This window comes from Epinephelus lanceolatus, chromosome 16, assembly GCF_041903045.1.
Source record: "Epinephelus lanceolatus isolate andai-2023 chromosome 16, ASM4190304v1, whole genome shotgun sequence".
Taxonomy (NCBI): domain Eukaryota; kingdom Metazoa; phylum Chordata; class Actinopteri; order Perciformes; family Serranidae; genus Epinephelus; species Epinephelus lanceolatus.
Window position 1 is genome coordinate 41,115,265 of NC_135749.1, and position 16,815 is coordinate 41,132,079.

Sequence of the window (16,815 nt, forward strand, 5' to 3'; positions counted from 1 at the left end):
GACGTTCCTAACTTTACACATTACTATTTAGCTAACCAGCTACAATAGCTATCCAAATGGTTATATCCTAACGAAGATTACAACTCTTGGCTCGAACTAGAACAGGCGGACTGCAACAACATAAAACTCTCTGACCTCCCGTTTATCACCACTACACTCAGATGTCATAACTGTTATAAGAACCCAATGATTGCTTCCACCTTGTCTGTCTGGTGGAAAACACTAGAAATCACAAACTCTCAAATAGAACCTTGCTTGCTCTCTCCAATCTGGATTTTGAAATTAATAAAAGACCTCTCCATTTTAGCACATGGGAGATGAAGGGGGTAATTCATCTCCACCACCTTTTCCAAGACAATATACTTAGGACATGCACAAACTTATTTCAAACTTTTGAAATAAGAAATGGAAATTTTCTACAATATTTACAATTGATAAAAACAATCAAGAAGAGAATTCCAGCGCCTCAGGATACTTTGCAGCCACCAGAAATTGCCAAACATATTACAAAGCTTTATCCGAGAAATAAAAAGAACCTTTCTAAGACTTATAAATTACTGTCAGAGACCAGTTCTATACATTTACCAATTTTAAAATGGGAAAAGGAGCTGGGTGTATCCCCGGACCCTGACTTCTGGACTCTTAAAGGGTGAAAGCATACCTGACTGGTCTGTGTGCGGAAGTCGCCTAAATTAATTGGACCTTTTGTTGTCCTGGGGGGACTGGTTGCCCCCTAGTTACCTGTAGCTTTCCTCACTTTTTAGGAAGTGTGTTTCACATTGTGATGAATTAATAAAGATTATTTTGTATATTACCTCTCTGCAACTGTGCTTATTTGAAGGTCTGACATAGCAGTATTTCCTGCTAAATTGGGAAAACCCACATTTATTACAATATTACCCAAAAATAAGTCTTGCGAGCTCTATTGCAGAGTCACCCTGCCTTCGTCTGCCTGCTGCATTGTCATTTATTGTATGCACAGTAATACAGAAGCAGCCATTGGCACATCTTGGGCTCCCTCCACAATGGTTGATTAACATGCACATTAAGAAATAGGCATTCATGTAAACAATGATAAAAGAAATTCTAACATTATTGCACAAAAAAAAGGAAACACTACATAACTCATACATACTTCAAATCAGTCAGCCCCCGTTAATGACCAAATCGTACGCAAACAGGAACATAGTAAATGCATGCATTACCATTGATATATTTAAGAAGGCATAAATAATAATAATTAAATACAGTAATAAAAAGATAAGGTCAGAATATTTTGGTCAGCATCAAGCAATAAACTCAAGAATTTGACAATCCATGACCTGCTGATGAAGCCGTCCTTAGTGGTGTGGGACTGGATGCAGGCACATCGTGGTCATGACGGCTGGGTCTCGATCACTCTGCTTGCTCTCTTCTACGCCACTGATTGAAGAGGTCCTCGCAATGGCAGCTCCGTCCTGGCGGTGCTCTGGGCCGTTTTCTCAACCCTCGCACTGTTTAATAATTATCACGTTTTCAGATCATCTATTTTACTTTCACCATTTTATTTAAGTTGATCTTATGACCTTAGGTTCTGTTCGGTCTATGACCTTTTATTTCAGTTGGTCTTCACTGACCTTTTGTTTTGTTCTACACATGGTCCTTAGGACCCCAGGCTGTGCACCCAAGGTCTACAGGACCTCATGCTCATACACAGTATTTTCTGTTCGGTCATCAGACCATAATTTCTGTTTGTCAATGCTGACTTAAATTTCTATTTGGTCGCCGACCTTATTTTGTCACATGGATTACTGTTAATTTATTATGCTGATCTGTTCTGTACGACATCTATTGCACGTCTGTCCGTCCTGGAAGAGGGATCCCTCCTCAGCTGCTCTTCCTGAGGTTTCTAGCGTTTTTTTTCCCCGTTAAAGGGGTTTTTTTGGGGGGAGTTTTTCCTTATCCGCTGTGAGGGTCTTAAGGACAGAGGGATGTCGTATGCTGTAAAGCCCTGTGAGGCAAATTGTGATTTGTGATATTGGGCTTTATAAATAAAATTGAATTGAATTGAATTGAATTGAATTTTACTGTCATCATTTTATTTAAGTTGGGCTTATGACCTTAATTTTTTTCCGGTCTTACGACCTTTTATTTACGTTTGTTTGACCTTTTATTATGTTCTACATATAGGCCCAGGTCACTAGGACCTTGCACCAGTCACGGTATTTTCAGTTTGGTCATCAGACCCTTAATTTCTGTTGTCATGCTGAAAATTGCTGACTTTAATTTATGTTTGGTCGCTTTCAAGGGAACAGATGATAAACTTTTGGTGGTGATCGGTTGAAGCAAAGTGGATAAAATAATAAATAAAGTCTATCTTCTGACAGTCTCAGCAGCAATTCCAATTTCTAAAGACGGTGAAAATAGAGCCATCTGGTGGCCGGAAAGCACGTCTTGTTCTACTTGCTAAATATTGTTGTAACTCTAAAGTTGAAATTAATGTTCTGTGTTGGAAAAAAAGAAAGTGAAAAATACAAAAAACATAATATATTCTGTGTTGGTACAAAATAAAAACAAAATAAATACACCACAGTGTCTCCATGGTGAAGGCATATATAACCTAATGATAGTGATGCAAATAACCTAATTGTGATGCAGGCTGCAAAATCTGATGCAGAGGGGGAGGGAATATCACCTACTTGGCAGAGGTCTGCACTGTCTGAGTGCTTTTCTAGTTCTGATTTTGACACCCATGTTTTCTACATGCATACCGTCCTGTTAATAATTTGAATAAGAAATGCAGCCAAATGTACAGCGTGAATCTACACATTGGAATTAGCTATAGTAAATTTTTGTTCCTGGATTGTTGTGATTATATAAAATGAATTTTAAAAAAAAATGAATTAAAATAAGAACGATATATTTCGTATTTCATTGACTCCTGTTTTTATTGCAAAGAAATTCTACATTACATATTTACATTGGGTCTTACACTGTCAGTGTTACTGGGTACACAATGTTACTGAAATATTAATCTGCGGGGACAACAGATGGGCAGATGTTGCACAGCGCACAGCAAACTGTAACCATCTTGCATGCAGTCTGACAGAGAGAGATGGTGATGGTGCTTTGTAAGATGGTGTACTTGTTCCTCACGAGCCCGATGGCCCGTTCAACATGGATCCTTACAGCTATAAGGATCCATGTTGAACGGGTCATCGGGCTTGTGAGGAACAAGTACACCATCCGATGACCCGTTCAACATGGATCCTTATAGCTGCTAGTCCCCTAGTAGCCTCAAGTTCAGTTGGGTGCAGCTGCTGTTTTCCTTTAGTGAAGGCAGGTATTTTCACATGAGCACTATACAAACCCACAGCATCCCTTATGGTGAACCCTCGATCTGCTAGGACCACATCGCCAGGTAAGAGATTTTCCAGGTAGCCACAGTTTTCTGTGAAATGCTTGTCACTTGTTCAACCCCCCACCCTCTAGGCACGAATGAGATGACTCCCTGTGGAGTTACAGATATCAGATACTTAACAGTATTATGGTGCTTATACTGTGAGTAAGTTTGTGCTTGGGCTCTCAGGCTTTTAGTTTTCTCAATGAACATTTCAAAGCAATCTATTATGGAGGTACATTTTCTGTAGCTACTATTATTGAAACACATGGGTAAACTCATTTGGATCTGCTCTTTACTAGGCCACACAATGAATGCTGACCTACTGTGCATGGCATTTAATGTACTGTTAAAAATCCTGACAGTAGGCTTTGAGACATGAAAAAATATGTAAAGAAGTGCAGTGGTAAATTTGTTTTTCACATTTTTTTTTTTTTTTTGGCTGCACCCGACCAGACTGGTGAGCAGTAATCAAGGTGAGATAAAACTAATGTCTGTTGCACCAGAGCTCTAGTGGCAGGGCTAAGAAAAGGGGAACATCTTCTAATACATGATATTCCATTGCCCATTTTCTTGACAATATTATCAGTGTGTTTCTTCCATGTTAGCTGCCCATCGAGCGTGGCCCCAAGCAAAATTGCTTCTTTAACCTGTTCAGTGTCTGAGCCTTTGAGTGATAGGCAAAGCTGGTTATCACTGTTAGTGGCATGTCTGGCTTTGAACAGAATACTCTTAGTTTTTTTTACATTCAAAACAAGCCTGTTTTCAGAAATCCAGTCTTCTACCAGTTGTATTTCAGACTGAAGTGTATTCCTTAATTCATTTATGCTAGTTGATGCAAAATACATAGTAGTATCATCCGTGAATAGAGTAGCACTACAGTTTTATTCAAAATAAAAGGCAAGTCATTAGTAAATATAGAGTAGAGTAATGGCCCAAGGCACTCCACACTGTAAATATTTAGGAGAAGAAAAACTACCACTAAAAAATACATACTGCATTCTATTGGATACATAACTATTCACCCAATTTATTGCTTTTGTACTGAACCCATATAAAGTTAGCTTATTTAATAATAACTGATGTTCTACAATGTCGAACGCTGCACTAAAATCAAGTAAAACAGCTCCAAACATCATCTTATTACAACCATTTGTCTGTCATATCTGTCAAGGCTGTACATATAGAGTGATTTGCTTTATACGCATGCCGAGAATAAGAATTTAAATCATTAAATGAAAAATAGTGCAATATCTGTTCAAGAACAACTTTATCCATTAGTTTGCTCAACACAGGAAGAATGCTGATGGGTCTGCTATTGACAGTTGAGAAACTTTGCCATTTTAAGTAACTGCCCATCCAGATTACCCATACCAGCTGGCTTATCAATGTTTAGGTCTCCAAGTAGTTTTACTACCTCTTCAGCTCCCATAGGTTGAAACTCAAAAACACATGATTTGGTTTTCATGATAGAGTTAGCTATTATTTGTGATGACATGGAACCACCACTAGGGGAGCCCATTTCATTCCTTAGCTTATCAACCTTGTCAGCAAAATGATTACTAAAATGGTTTGCAATGTCCTTTGCTTTAGTTAGGAACATTCCATTTACTTCAATGAAGGAAGGAGTGTTAGGCCCAATCCCAATTCCTATCTTAACCCTCAATCTTAATTCTCAAGCTCAACCCTCAATCTCACTAGCCTTCAAAACTAAGGGCTCTAGTTTCCCGGCGCAGCGCAGGTGGCGCAGGGTGGCGAACCACGCGCAGAGCTAGTTTCGAGCAGCGTAACCCGAGGCGCGCTCAGTTTGGTGGTTTGGCAGGCCGAGGTATGCTGAGATGGGTGTGGCAGCGCAGCAGGGGGAGGTGTCGACAGATCCAGCTTGGCGCAGTGACAGTTTCGTGCCAAAAGGCTTCGTCGAAGATGTGCTAAAAGCTCGCCATCTGAAACCAGGTCTACTGTCAGCGCAGGGGGAGTGCAGCAGGTGTAAGCCGAAGTTTGGCTGACCGGCGGACAGTGCGCACACGTCACCAAAACCTCACAGGCAGGTATCCAGAATATCAGGCACATTAACAATGCAATAAATACCCACAAAACCACTATTCAATGCAACTATCTGCAATCAGCACATTAATGTATCTCTATATCAACTGTGAAATGAGTTCACATCCCTCTCAGCCAACCACAAATAGCCACAGCATCAGATAGGGAGTATATATTCAGCATCTGTCATCTTAGAAAAGTCAAAAGAAAAGAAACAGAGTGAGACTGTGAGAGAGAAAGAGAGAGCACGCGCGCACGAGAGAAACACAACGTTGATTTACAATTGTGGTGACCTCCTCCCAGGCTACCTTTGGATCATCAGCCCGTGGAGGTCTGCTCACAGTTCCGTATATTCGGACACTGCGAGCAGACCTCCCGGACCAAAACATAAGTTTCCTCCTGGGAGAAGTTTGGCCGTCTGACGCTGCTGCTCTCTTCTGCCATGGCGAATTGAGTAAACTCTCATTAAAACCTTCGTGTGGCGCATTTAAGGGCGAGGAGAGGGACTCATTTGATTGGTGTGATGTGTGTAAAACCCACTCCACACCTTCTCTCCTCCCTCTTTCCGACTTGCGCTGGTAGGAGGGACGGAGGTGGGAAAGAGGATTAGCTGCGCCAGGGCGCACGGTGTGCCAAACTTACAAAATCCACCTGGCCACAACCAGTTGGCTAAGCACAGGTGCGCTGCGCCCCCGCTGCGCCCGGTCTGCAAAACTAGAGCCCCAAGTGTTAAGGGCTATCTTGTGACTTTAAAATGGGACACCCCTCAAAGGCAAATACGTCTTAAGACTGTCAGGGGCAGCAATATGCCAAAACTCCGTCCAGTCTGTCAGTTCAAAGAAGAAGAAATATAGGTCATCAGGAGCCGTCGATAAAAAGACGTGATGAGTTTTTTTTTTCCAACACTTTATTTCAATTCTTGTACAAAACAAGCAGTGACAGACATGAACAGAACAAATATGCCAGGGTTAAGAGAAAAGAAAAAGAAATAAAATAAACAAATAAATGAATAAAAAAGTTCAGCAGCTCAAACAATTAAATTGTTTACATATTTTCAGAGTCTTTATAGCTTTGGAGTTTGTGGAGTACTGAATGGTTTCTAAGTATTGCTGCATTTCATTGATAAAAATTTTGAACAAGGGTTTTCTGTTACAAAATTTTCTCTTATGAATATGGAATTTCACTAAGATAATAGATAGATTAATGATATAGAATTGTTGTTTTTGTTTTGAAATGCTGACATCATAAAATCCAAACAGCACATCTTTGTACAGTAGTGAAAATAGAACATAAATGTTGCAACGAATATACTCGACAAAATCTTTCCAAAAAGTGACAGTATAGGGGCAGCAAAACAAATGTACAGTTACCAAACAACAATCTTCGACAATGCCATCTGCAGCTGTGCTGATTTCATATTGAAACAGAATACTTGATCATTAGGGGAACAGTTGCCATTGTGACTGAGAATTATGTTATGAATATGAACAGTTCACAAGTTACAAATTACTCACTCCCATAGTTTTTTTTGGAGCCTGCTTGCTTTTTGTAAACTTGTCTTCATTGGTGGCCCTGAAATGATCAGGGCTTGTGTTTTGTCTGGTGGCCCTGAAATGGAACAGAGATAACAACATTACTTTCTTTTATTTTTTACTTTTTTGGGCTACCTGTCAGATATTCGTTAAGTTATTAGTTTAGTTTCATGCAGTATTGCAAGTATTATCACAATGAATACTGTAGTCAACATCCAGCAGAACTGGTGAGGCTGTTTACACAGTCACACAAGTGTTATCTGGTGACTTTCATCCAAGTTAACGTTTCACTCTTTGGGTTATAAGTTGATATTCAACCAAAAAACCTGTACCACAACAACCGACATAACTTATTCAGCGGAAAGTCACCACATAATACGATCACTAACGTTAACCTGCAGCTGTAACGTTACCAGCTGCAGTCAGACTGTACGGCTACAGGAGGTGACACCGTCCGGTCATCTTACAAAAATGTCAATGCAAACATTTCACGTATATTAAAACAACTTAACAACTACATTATCACTGAGAAAAGACTTTTGTAACTGAATGACAGCATACTCGGTTATCAGAGAACCGGTGTTATGTGCGGTGGGGCAAGCAAGCCGTCGCCCGCGACCAAAAATATGTGTGTTACGCTACAAAGAGGTCTATAGTCCATAAAATGACGTTAAACTAAGATAATGCAATGGTTATCATAATTTTAAAACAACTATTAACGAGGAAAATACTCACATTGATAACTCCGCTTCCTCATGCTTGTCGCCGCCATCTTGCATTGACTGAATCGTCTGTACTCGGCTGGGTTCGGCTGAGCTCGGCGGATGATACGCAAAGGATTCTGGGATAGCACCTACTGCCAAGGGTGGTCCTGGAAAATCTTAAAAGTGAGGGCCATACAGCCCTTATTCTTGACCTTCAACTCAACAGTCTGAGAATTGGGACAGCACTAGCACTTCGCGGGAGCGCGGATTTTTGAGACTGAGGATTAAGATTGAGGGTTAAGATAGGAATTGGGATTGGGCCCTGTTCTTGACTCTACCCATTATTTCACTTAATGTTTTCCAAAGTTTGTTATCATCAGCCTTTCTCTCCTAAATTTTATTTTGATAATATGCTTTTTTTTCTATTTAGCTGTGTGACCCTATTCCTTATTTCACAGTACTTTTGCCACTTTTCAGTACCCCTAAAGTCAATTGCCCCTTTTTTCAGCTTGTCTCTTTTACGCATACTCTCCCTAAGTTCATCATCAATCCATGATGCTTTATCAGATCTTAATGTGAATTTTTGTAATGGTACATGTTGATTGGCCACAGTATAATTAACTCAGTAAATAACTTGAGGGCTTTTTCAGCCTCATTCACAGCCAGCAGTTGGTTCCAATCAATATTCCCAATATCTCTAGCAAAAATCTTTTTGACAAAACATTTTGTATGACCTCTTATAGAGTACTTTAGGCCCAGCTTTGGGAGTTTTAGTTTTTCTTACAATGGCCACTATATTATGATCACTAAACCCCGCAAGAAGGGACACTGCTTTAGAGCACATTTCACTGTTGTTCATACATATATGGTCAATACAAGTTGCAGATGTTTGCCCAGCATAATTACAATAAACTCTTGTTGCTTTGTTCACCATTTGAGTTAACTTACAGATAAGCGCAGTGTCGTTTAACTTCTTCCTCAGTGGGCATGAATCTGACAGCCAATCTACATTGAAGTCCCCCAGAACATACATTTCTTTACTAGTATACCTTCATTAGCACAGAGCACAATTCGTCTATATATTGTACATTTGCACTCAGGGGTCTATAGACACAACCAACTAAATTTTTTTAATTTATTTTATTTATTTTAAGGTTTAGTGATCAGGGACAATGCACATTAATAAAACTTTTTTTTTTTTTTTTTTTTTTTTTTAAATGTAAACATGCCAGAATTAGCCAAAAGGCTATTTTACATCTGCTGTCCCTGGACTGATGTTGAATAGTCACCCTAAAAGAATATAAAAGATTTAGTTATAAGCATACAAATAATACATTAAAGAATAAGAAGACTAAATCTGAATAAAGATTAAAATACAGAGAACAATGCAAAAATTCATACATACACATGCATGCTAACAGAGACTCAGCTCAAACAGCGGACAGTTGCAACTAACAAAAAACAACACTGAGTAGCAGCACCAACATCAACAATTGATTACACATAACACAATAACAAACTAACAGGCCACAAGCAAGCAGGACAAGGACAATAAGCACATTATAAAAAGCCATGCACAAAAAGCAACCTCACAAGCAAGCAGGACATAGAGAATAAACACATTATAAAAAGCCATGCACAAAAAGCAACCTCACAAGCAAGCAGGACATAGAGAATAAACACATTAAAAAGCCATGCTCAAAAAGCAACAATGATGCAAGACAATTAGTAAACTGACAAACAACATGACATGACAGATGGCATCAAAAAGCAGCGGCAGGCAGAGCAGCAAACATGGAGAAAATTTAAGCACTAAAATTTAATGTTGACAGCTTTGACCACTAATCAACCACTTTTTTAAAAAACGTTTAAAAGAAGCATAATTTGATAAATTTCTAATGTGAGTTGGGATGAAGTTCCACTCACGAGCAGCCCTGATTGAAAATGCAGACTGGCTAAAAGCACTTTTTCTAAACGGGACAACACAGACTCCTCTAGCTGCACTCCGTGTGGATGTTGATGCCATTTTTATAAACTGGCTCAATACAGGTGGAGCAAGTCCATGTATGATTTTGTACATAAGACAGGAGTGTGAATACTTAATCAGGTTTTCCCAGTGTAGCAACTTGTATTTCAATAAAATATGGCAGTGATGATAGTTGTTGGATTTCCTGTCCAGCACTTTGAGAGTTTTTTTATATAGAGAAAGTAGTGGTTTGAGAGTAGTGTTGCTAGCTTGAGACCAGGTTGTGAGACAATATGTTATGCCGGAGAAGATCATTGCGTGCATGTACATTAGTGCAGCCTTTGTTGATATGCAACTGCGGACTTGTCTAAAATTTGCCAAGTTGAATTTAATGCAATTGGTAACCTTTTTGATATGTTCTTTAAAAGTGAGCTTATTATCTATGAACACACCAAGGTATTTAAAATCTGAAACAACACGTAGTCTCTCCCCTTGTACAACCACATCAGGCTCTGCACAGTGAGATTTAGTTTTACTAAAAAACATACACACTGTTTCAGAGACATTCAGCTGAAGGTAGTTTTGCTTTAACCATACTGTGATGTGTTGCATTGATTTGGTTAATTGATCAGCGACTTGGGCTGCGCTGCTACCATGCATAAAAATTACTGTGTCGTCTGCATACATTATGGTGTTAGAATTAGGGCAAACAGTTGGCAAATCATTCACATATAATGAAAGTAACAGTGGACCCAAAATGGATCTCTGGGGAACACCTGCAGCCAAGGAAATAGCATCTGACTGATGCTTCTTTATTCGAACAAATTGATACCTATTTGTTAAATATGACTGTATCCAGTTGGTGGTGCCTAAGGAAAAGTTAGAGAGTTTACCAAGAAGTACGCCATGATTGATGGTATCAAAGGCCTTCTTCAAATCTAGAAAGACGGCACCAACCACTCCACCTTTATCTAGCATTGACTTAATTTTTTCAATGAAATAACAATTAACTGTTTCAGTGGAATGATTAGTACAAAGCCGAATTGATTTGGAGGCAATGGGTAGGAACTGGTATTTAAATGATTTATAATTTGTTCAGCAACAAGTTTTTCAGCCACTTTGGAAACCACTTATAGGTCTATAGTTGCAGATGGATTGTTGATCGCCACCTTTAAATATGGGAGACACTGCAGCTAGTTTCCACACATCTGGGAATATTTCCTGGTCAATTGAAAGGTTTACAATTTGTGTAATAGGACATGCTAGAGATGCAGAGAGCTCTTTGAGCATAACTGTGTTCATACCAAAGACATCTTTGGCTCTGGAGGACCTAAGAGATCGAAACACTCTCATGACATCTGACTCTGTAATAGTTTCTAGGTTGAAAGCTGGTTCAGTATGTCTGACTTGGCTGGAAATAATGTGCTCAGGGGACAAGTACTTGATCATGTCATCTACTGAATCAATGAAATGGTGATTGAGAGCAACTGCTACTTCAGCTGGGTTGCTCAAGAGTGTTCCATTAGCATACATTTCAATTGATTTAGTATTATTAAAATTTTGCCCCATTAGTTTTCTTAGTTGGTTCCAAACATTTTTTGTATTACCTCCTGCTTTTTCTATTATGTTCAAAAAAAGTTTGCCTTTGATGTCCTAAGCTCTTTGACTACCTTATTACGAAGCATGGTAAAAGTACATCTGTCAGTGCTTAATTTGGATTTAAGAGCAATCTTTAAAGCCATATCTCGTTTTTTCATTAAATTTAGGATATTTATATTGATCCAAGGAATTACGTTTTTTCTTTTCCTACGTCTTTGTCTACATGTAAAGTCATGTAAGATGAACCTCCAGCCAAAAAGCCTCAATACTAGGAACAATCAGGTCTGATCTAACCTTAGTGGGAATATGGCTTTGTATGTATATTGCTACACCTCCCACAAAAATATTCCTATCATTTCTAAAAATATTATAGTCTGGTATGGCTACCCCCGTGTCTGTTATTGATTGGTCTAAATGCATGTCTGAGACAGCAAGTACATTGATATTTTCACTATTAACCAAACTAGAAATTTCATGGACTTTATTTTTTAAACTCCTAATATTAATATGAGCTATTCTTAACCCCTTTTTTGGTAAGTTCATCACCATGCCTTCACATAGTAAATATCAACCCTGAGATCCCACACACTTAAAAATCCTTAATTGAGTCTTCTTTCCACTCCATCACTGCTTCTTGGTCTCACGATTAGTCTGTCATAGTTGATTATGGCATAATCACCTTTTGCTCTTGCCTCCTTCAATGCAGGTAGCAGTTCAGCTCTTCTCTTTCTCACTCATTCAGAAAAGTCCTCATTGATGTTAATTGAGGTGTTCTTCAGGTTTGCTCTTGCCTTAGCCATAATGAGCTGTTTGTCTTTAAAACGCAACAGCTTGATCACCACTGATCTTGGCCTTTCACCGTCACCTCTGAACTTTCCATTCCTGTGAGCTCTTTCAATTTCCACAGGGTCAACCAACTTGAGTTTAGTGGTGAACAGTTCTTGCACTTTAGACTCAGTTTCAGGCCAGGTTTCATCAGCTGTGTCCAGTCCAAGTCCATCAATCACAAGATTATTCCTTCTACATTGATTCTCGAGGTAATTAATCTGCTCATGATATCTATTTGCAGTTTGTCCTGATTTCAGTTCATCAACTTCATTGGATGTGGTCTTACACTCTCTCTGTTGGGCCTTGAGACGATTCTTTAGATCATCATCATCATTCTGAGAGTAGTTCAGACTCACTTTGAGTTCTTGCAACTCACCCAACACTGAGTCCCACTCTTTTGTTTGTTCAATCCAGGACTATTTGAGTGAAACTGCGAAATGCAGTCTCCTGCCTCTTCAACAGATCTTCATAAAAGCTCTTCTGCTGGTCTAGTAATTCCTTCAGCGTGTCCATTGTCACATACTCAGGATCATCATTCAGAGTTGCTCTGTTTGCACGTCTACTGCGACCAGCCATGGTGGATGCAGCAGGGCCTGGTGGTGAAAGCAGCAGGGCAAGGCACACATTTGATTGGTTGTTACCAAGGACTGACCATTAAACTAGTAGTAACTCATTGGTTCCTCATTAGTTCTCTCACCATTATCAATTAACAAATTAATAACAAATTATTAAAAGCTGTATGATATTTAATTTGGAGTTACTTAAGAAATTACCATTAACTAGTAATTAGTTTCTCATTTGTTCCTCGTCATTTCCCTTAATCATTCCTAATCAATTATTAATTAACTAATGATTAGCTGATGTATTGACATTTGATTGAGAGTTACTCAAGAACTGACCACAGTCGGTATGCTATGTAGCAAGCCCATACAGAGTAATGGTTCCTCATTTGTTCCTCATTAGTTCCATAGTAACTATCCTTTTTTTGTGTGCCTTATTGTTAAGCATTACCAGTGAATTTAAGAAGCATAAGAAAATGATCAAAATCTGTTATTGATATTATATTGAGCTCAGTTTTGTTTCTTAGAAAAAGGCTGGACAAAGAAGAGATCTTATTTTGAATTTTCCTTTCATCTAGGATGTTTCTCTAACTTTCACCAATCATTTAAACCCAAACCATAATTATTCCCTGATCCTAACCAAGTATTTTCTGTACCAAAAGCACTGAGTGTGTCATTCTAATGGACAGTTAAAAATGTTATACAATGACATTCAGTTACTCATAAGGTGCAGATTTGGGGAGTATGGGTGTAATTCCAGGGACGACAGTACTAACCAGCATTAAAGGTGCAAATATTGAGCTGGTGGACAGCTGGAAATACCTGGGAGTAGTTGTGGATAATAATCTGTCCTTTGATTCCCATGTTCCCCCCACAACAAAAAAAAGTCCAGCAACAGCTATATTTCCTGACCCTCTTTTATAGAAGTTTTATTGAATCTGTTTTTTTGTTCTGCATTGTTGCTTGGTATGGAAACCTGACTGTGGCAAATAAAAACAGGGTTGGTAGCCTGATCAAAGTGGCCAGTGAGGTTTCAGGGAGGAGGCAAGCCCAGCTTACTGACCTGTTTATTAGGCAAGTGGTCAGGAAGGCTTTTTCGAGTGTGTAAATCACCCCCTTCTTTCTGAATTTGTAGTGTTGCCTTCATGCCGTTGGTGGAAGGTGCCTGTTCTTAGGACAAAGAGATTTAAGGTTTCCTTCGTCCCTTCAGCCATTCAATTGTTGAATAGCAGATAGTCTGTACATTGTTTATGTGATTATATGTCTATTTGCACAGATTGTTCAGGCTGCTGAAATCTGCATTTTGCATTAGCACATTGCACTTTGATGCTGATTATATTGCTATTAATTTTCATTTATTCTTATTTTTAAGCCTTCTAGAATCTGCCCATTATGTCATGTTATGTGATGTTGTCCATCAGTGTTTTGTATGTTGTATGTTTTCTGTATTTTCCTGGCTGCAAACCAATTTCCCTGATAGGGACAATAAAGATACTTCGACTTTGACTTTGACAGCGTTGCAGAATAACATGCAATGCCCATCTACCCCAGTCACTTCCCTATTAAGTTTTCAAGGTATACAACACTGTCAAGCTACATACCCTTTTTCTCCTGACAGCCAAGTGTCATCATCCACTGGTAGTCCTTGTCAGGGGAAACATAAACTTTTGTTGTATTAATCATTGATGATGATGTATTTTTCATGGAAGGATGTCTTGTATTGGAGCACAGCTTATGTGCATGCACTTAAGAGTCAAGCACATGCAGTCAGACATTACTAAGAGAAGAGAGGAGGCTCAGCAGATAGTGCATCACTGGAGTGAGATCAGGGTTTCAGCTGGGTCCCTGCTCACTAAGCGGACTGAGACCATCAAAGGAATCACATTCACTAACCTACATACAAAACAGTTTGATAATTACCTACATAAGTCACACACATCCTCTCTACTGGACTGTATGCCCACCCCTTCACCTTTCTGAGAATTATTAAGAAGGAATAAAGCAGTAATAAAGGACTGCGGATTAAGCTATGCTTTTGGATACTCCAACATCCCCTTTGAGATGCACTCAATTTAAATTATTCTACTGTGCAGCTGTTTCCTGACAATAATAAGATTATTTTTACATAAGCAATAGAGCAGACTGCAAAAACTGTTATGAACTCTTATTGGCCGAAGGGGATATTAATGCTGTGCTCACTTAACCAATCTCAAAAATTGCTGTTTTCTATTATGCAATTCCGTCTGATGTGTCTTTGCAGATGTACTGTAATGTGACGTAGTGCTTACAGTAATGTTATAAAACAGCAGAGAATTGTATAAAAGCAATTGATGCATGTCCAAAAGGGGGGAGTTTTTCCTTATCCGCTGCGAGGGTCATAAGGACAGAGGGATGTCGTATGCTGTAAAGCCCTGTGAGGCAAATTGTGATTTGTGATATTGGGCTTTATAAATAAAATTGATTGATTGATTGAAAAGCATTTGCAATTTGTTGGAAGGAATGAGAAACTGCTATTATGATGTGCACAAATGACTAAATGTTGTGGAGGTTGAACTAACAGTTATGAGAATTTAAATTCTGATCAGAGAAATGCACTAAAGCAACTGAGAAAAACTGTAATTGTAGATAACTGAGACAAAATAAAAACTAACCAAATGAACTGCAGCCACAGAACTAATCCACCTCAGAAAAAAAAGAAAAGAAATGAAACAATATTTGTACAATAAACAGTGTCTGTGTTAAACAGGCGAGCCAAAAAGAAAGCCAAACATTACTCTGAAGAAAGAGTATCTGCAGGAAAAGAGAGAGAGAGCCAAAACAGCAGTCTGTCCCAAAGAGTGGCAGCCGGAGATGGGCCGCACACCGGAGCGCAGCCTAAAAATAAAGGCTCACAGGACAAAAAATACTTCACGTTTACAGCCAATTATGATTAGTAGCCTATTACATCATATAATACATACCAGAGAACACAGGTGAAGCCTTGCAGACAGCAGGTAAGAGCAGCAAAACCTCACTGCTCAACGTTGTACAGCAGAACAGAGAGAAATGTTACAATTTGCCTGCAACTCAGTGCAGCGAGCAAAAATTACCGGACAGGACACGAGCAGCCTACCTCATGGAAACCAAGCTGCGCCCAACAAAAGCCCGCATGGAGTCATTCACTCCCCTGACCTGCAGCCACGCCAGGGCACAATCAAAGGAGTGAACAGGTGTAACTATCACACTCTCAGCTGCACAAATGCAGGGAAAATGCCACCGGTCCATACCTTTAATTGGGGATGCCGACGCTCCAAGATGCGATATCTTGGCCACGCCAAACAATGCTCCGCTCCGCTGCCCGACAATGACACTGGTGCGCTCAGGCGTGGGGAGGCTCGTGCGCCACACTTTTGGCCACGCCAAACAATTTTCTCCGCCACACCAACCTGGATGTTGGCTCAAGGAGGAAGTGAAAGGAAGAGGGGGGCAGCCAGCTACCTGTATTTCTAGGGATGCACAGCGCCACCTCTCAATTAAAGTGTTGGGGAGTCTGGCACAGTGCCATATAGTGGGGGAGGGGAAATCATCCATCCGGTCACATATTGGAATGACTGTCTGAATATATGGAATTAACCTTGAATACATGGAATGAATGTCTGAATATATGGAATGAAAGCCCAAATAAATGGAGTGAAAGTCCGAATATATTGAATGAACCTCAAATATATGGAATGACTGTTAAATAGGTGATATCAGCTAAATTGGTCCACTTTTTGGTTAATCACTTGGGAAACTAAGAAAAAACAATGTATGTATGACATTTGATTGTGTTCCTATGATTAATAATGACTCTTTTTAATATTTTTGTGTTGAATTTATGTAATAAAATATTATTGTTAAGACTCTACAGCTGTTGAAACATCAGCTGTCCCCCATTTTTGAGATGTGCAGTGTTCAGGTAAAATGGGCCACCTGATCAGCTAAAATGGGCCGCTCGAACTGCAAAGTGAAACAACAATCAAATTATCTTTAATATCAACACAATAGAACATTAACATTAAATGTTTTAAAGAATTCATGAAAAATAACATTAATATAGTAATAACATAGGAATTAATTTTGGAACATGTGTGTGAGAGAGACAGAGACAGAGAGAGACTGAGTGTGTGTGTGTGTGTGTGTGTGTGTGTAGGCTTATAAAAACTGAACAACTATAAAGACTACT

The 16,815-nt window shown here is 39.2% G+C and overlaps 1 protein-coding gene across 1 annotated transcript in view; it reads right to left on the reverse strand.

Annotated features, from left to right (window-relative positions):
* The window catches only part of LOC144467459 (uncharacterized), a 78,614-nt gene extending 62,532 nt beyond the window's left edge, over positions 1 to 16,082 (reverse strand). Inside the window, exon 1 of the mRNA XM_078176103.1 lies at positions 15,878 to 16,082. The gene's annotated coding sequence lies outside the window, so the exon portion shown is untranslated. The remainder of the gene's footprint in view (positions 1 to 15,877) is intronic.
* Positions 16,083 to 16,815: the final 733 nt, after the last annotated feature.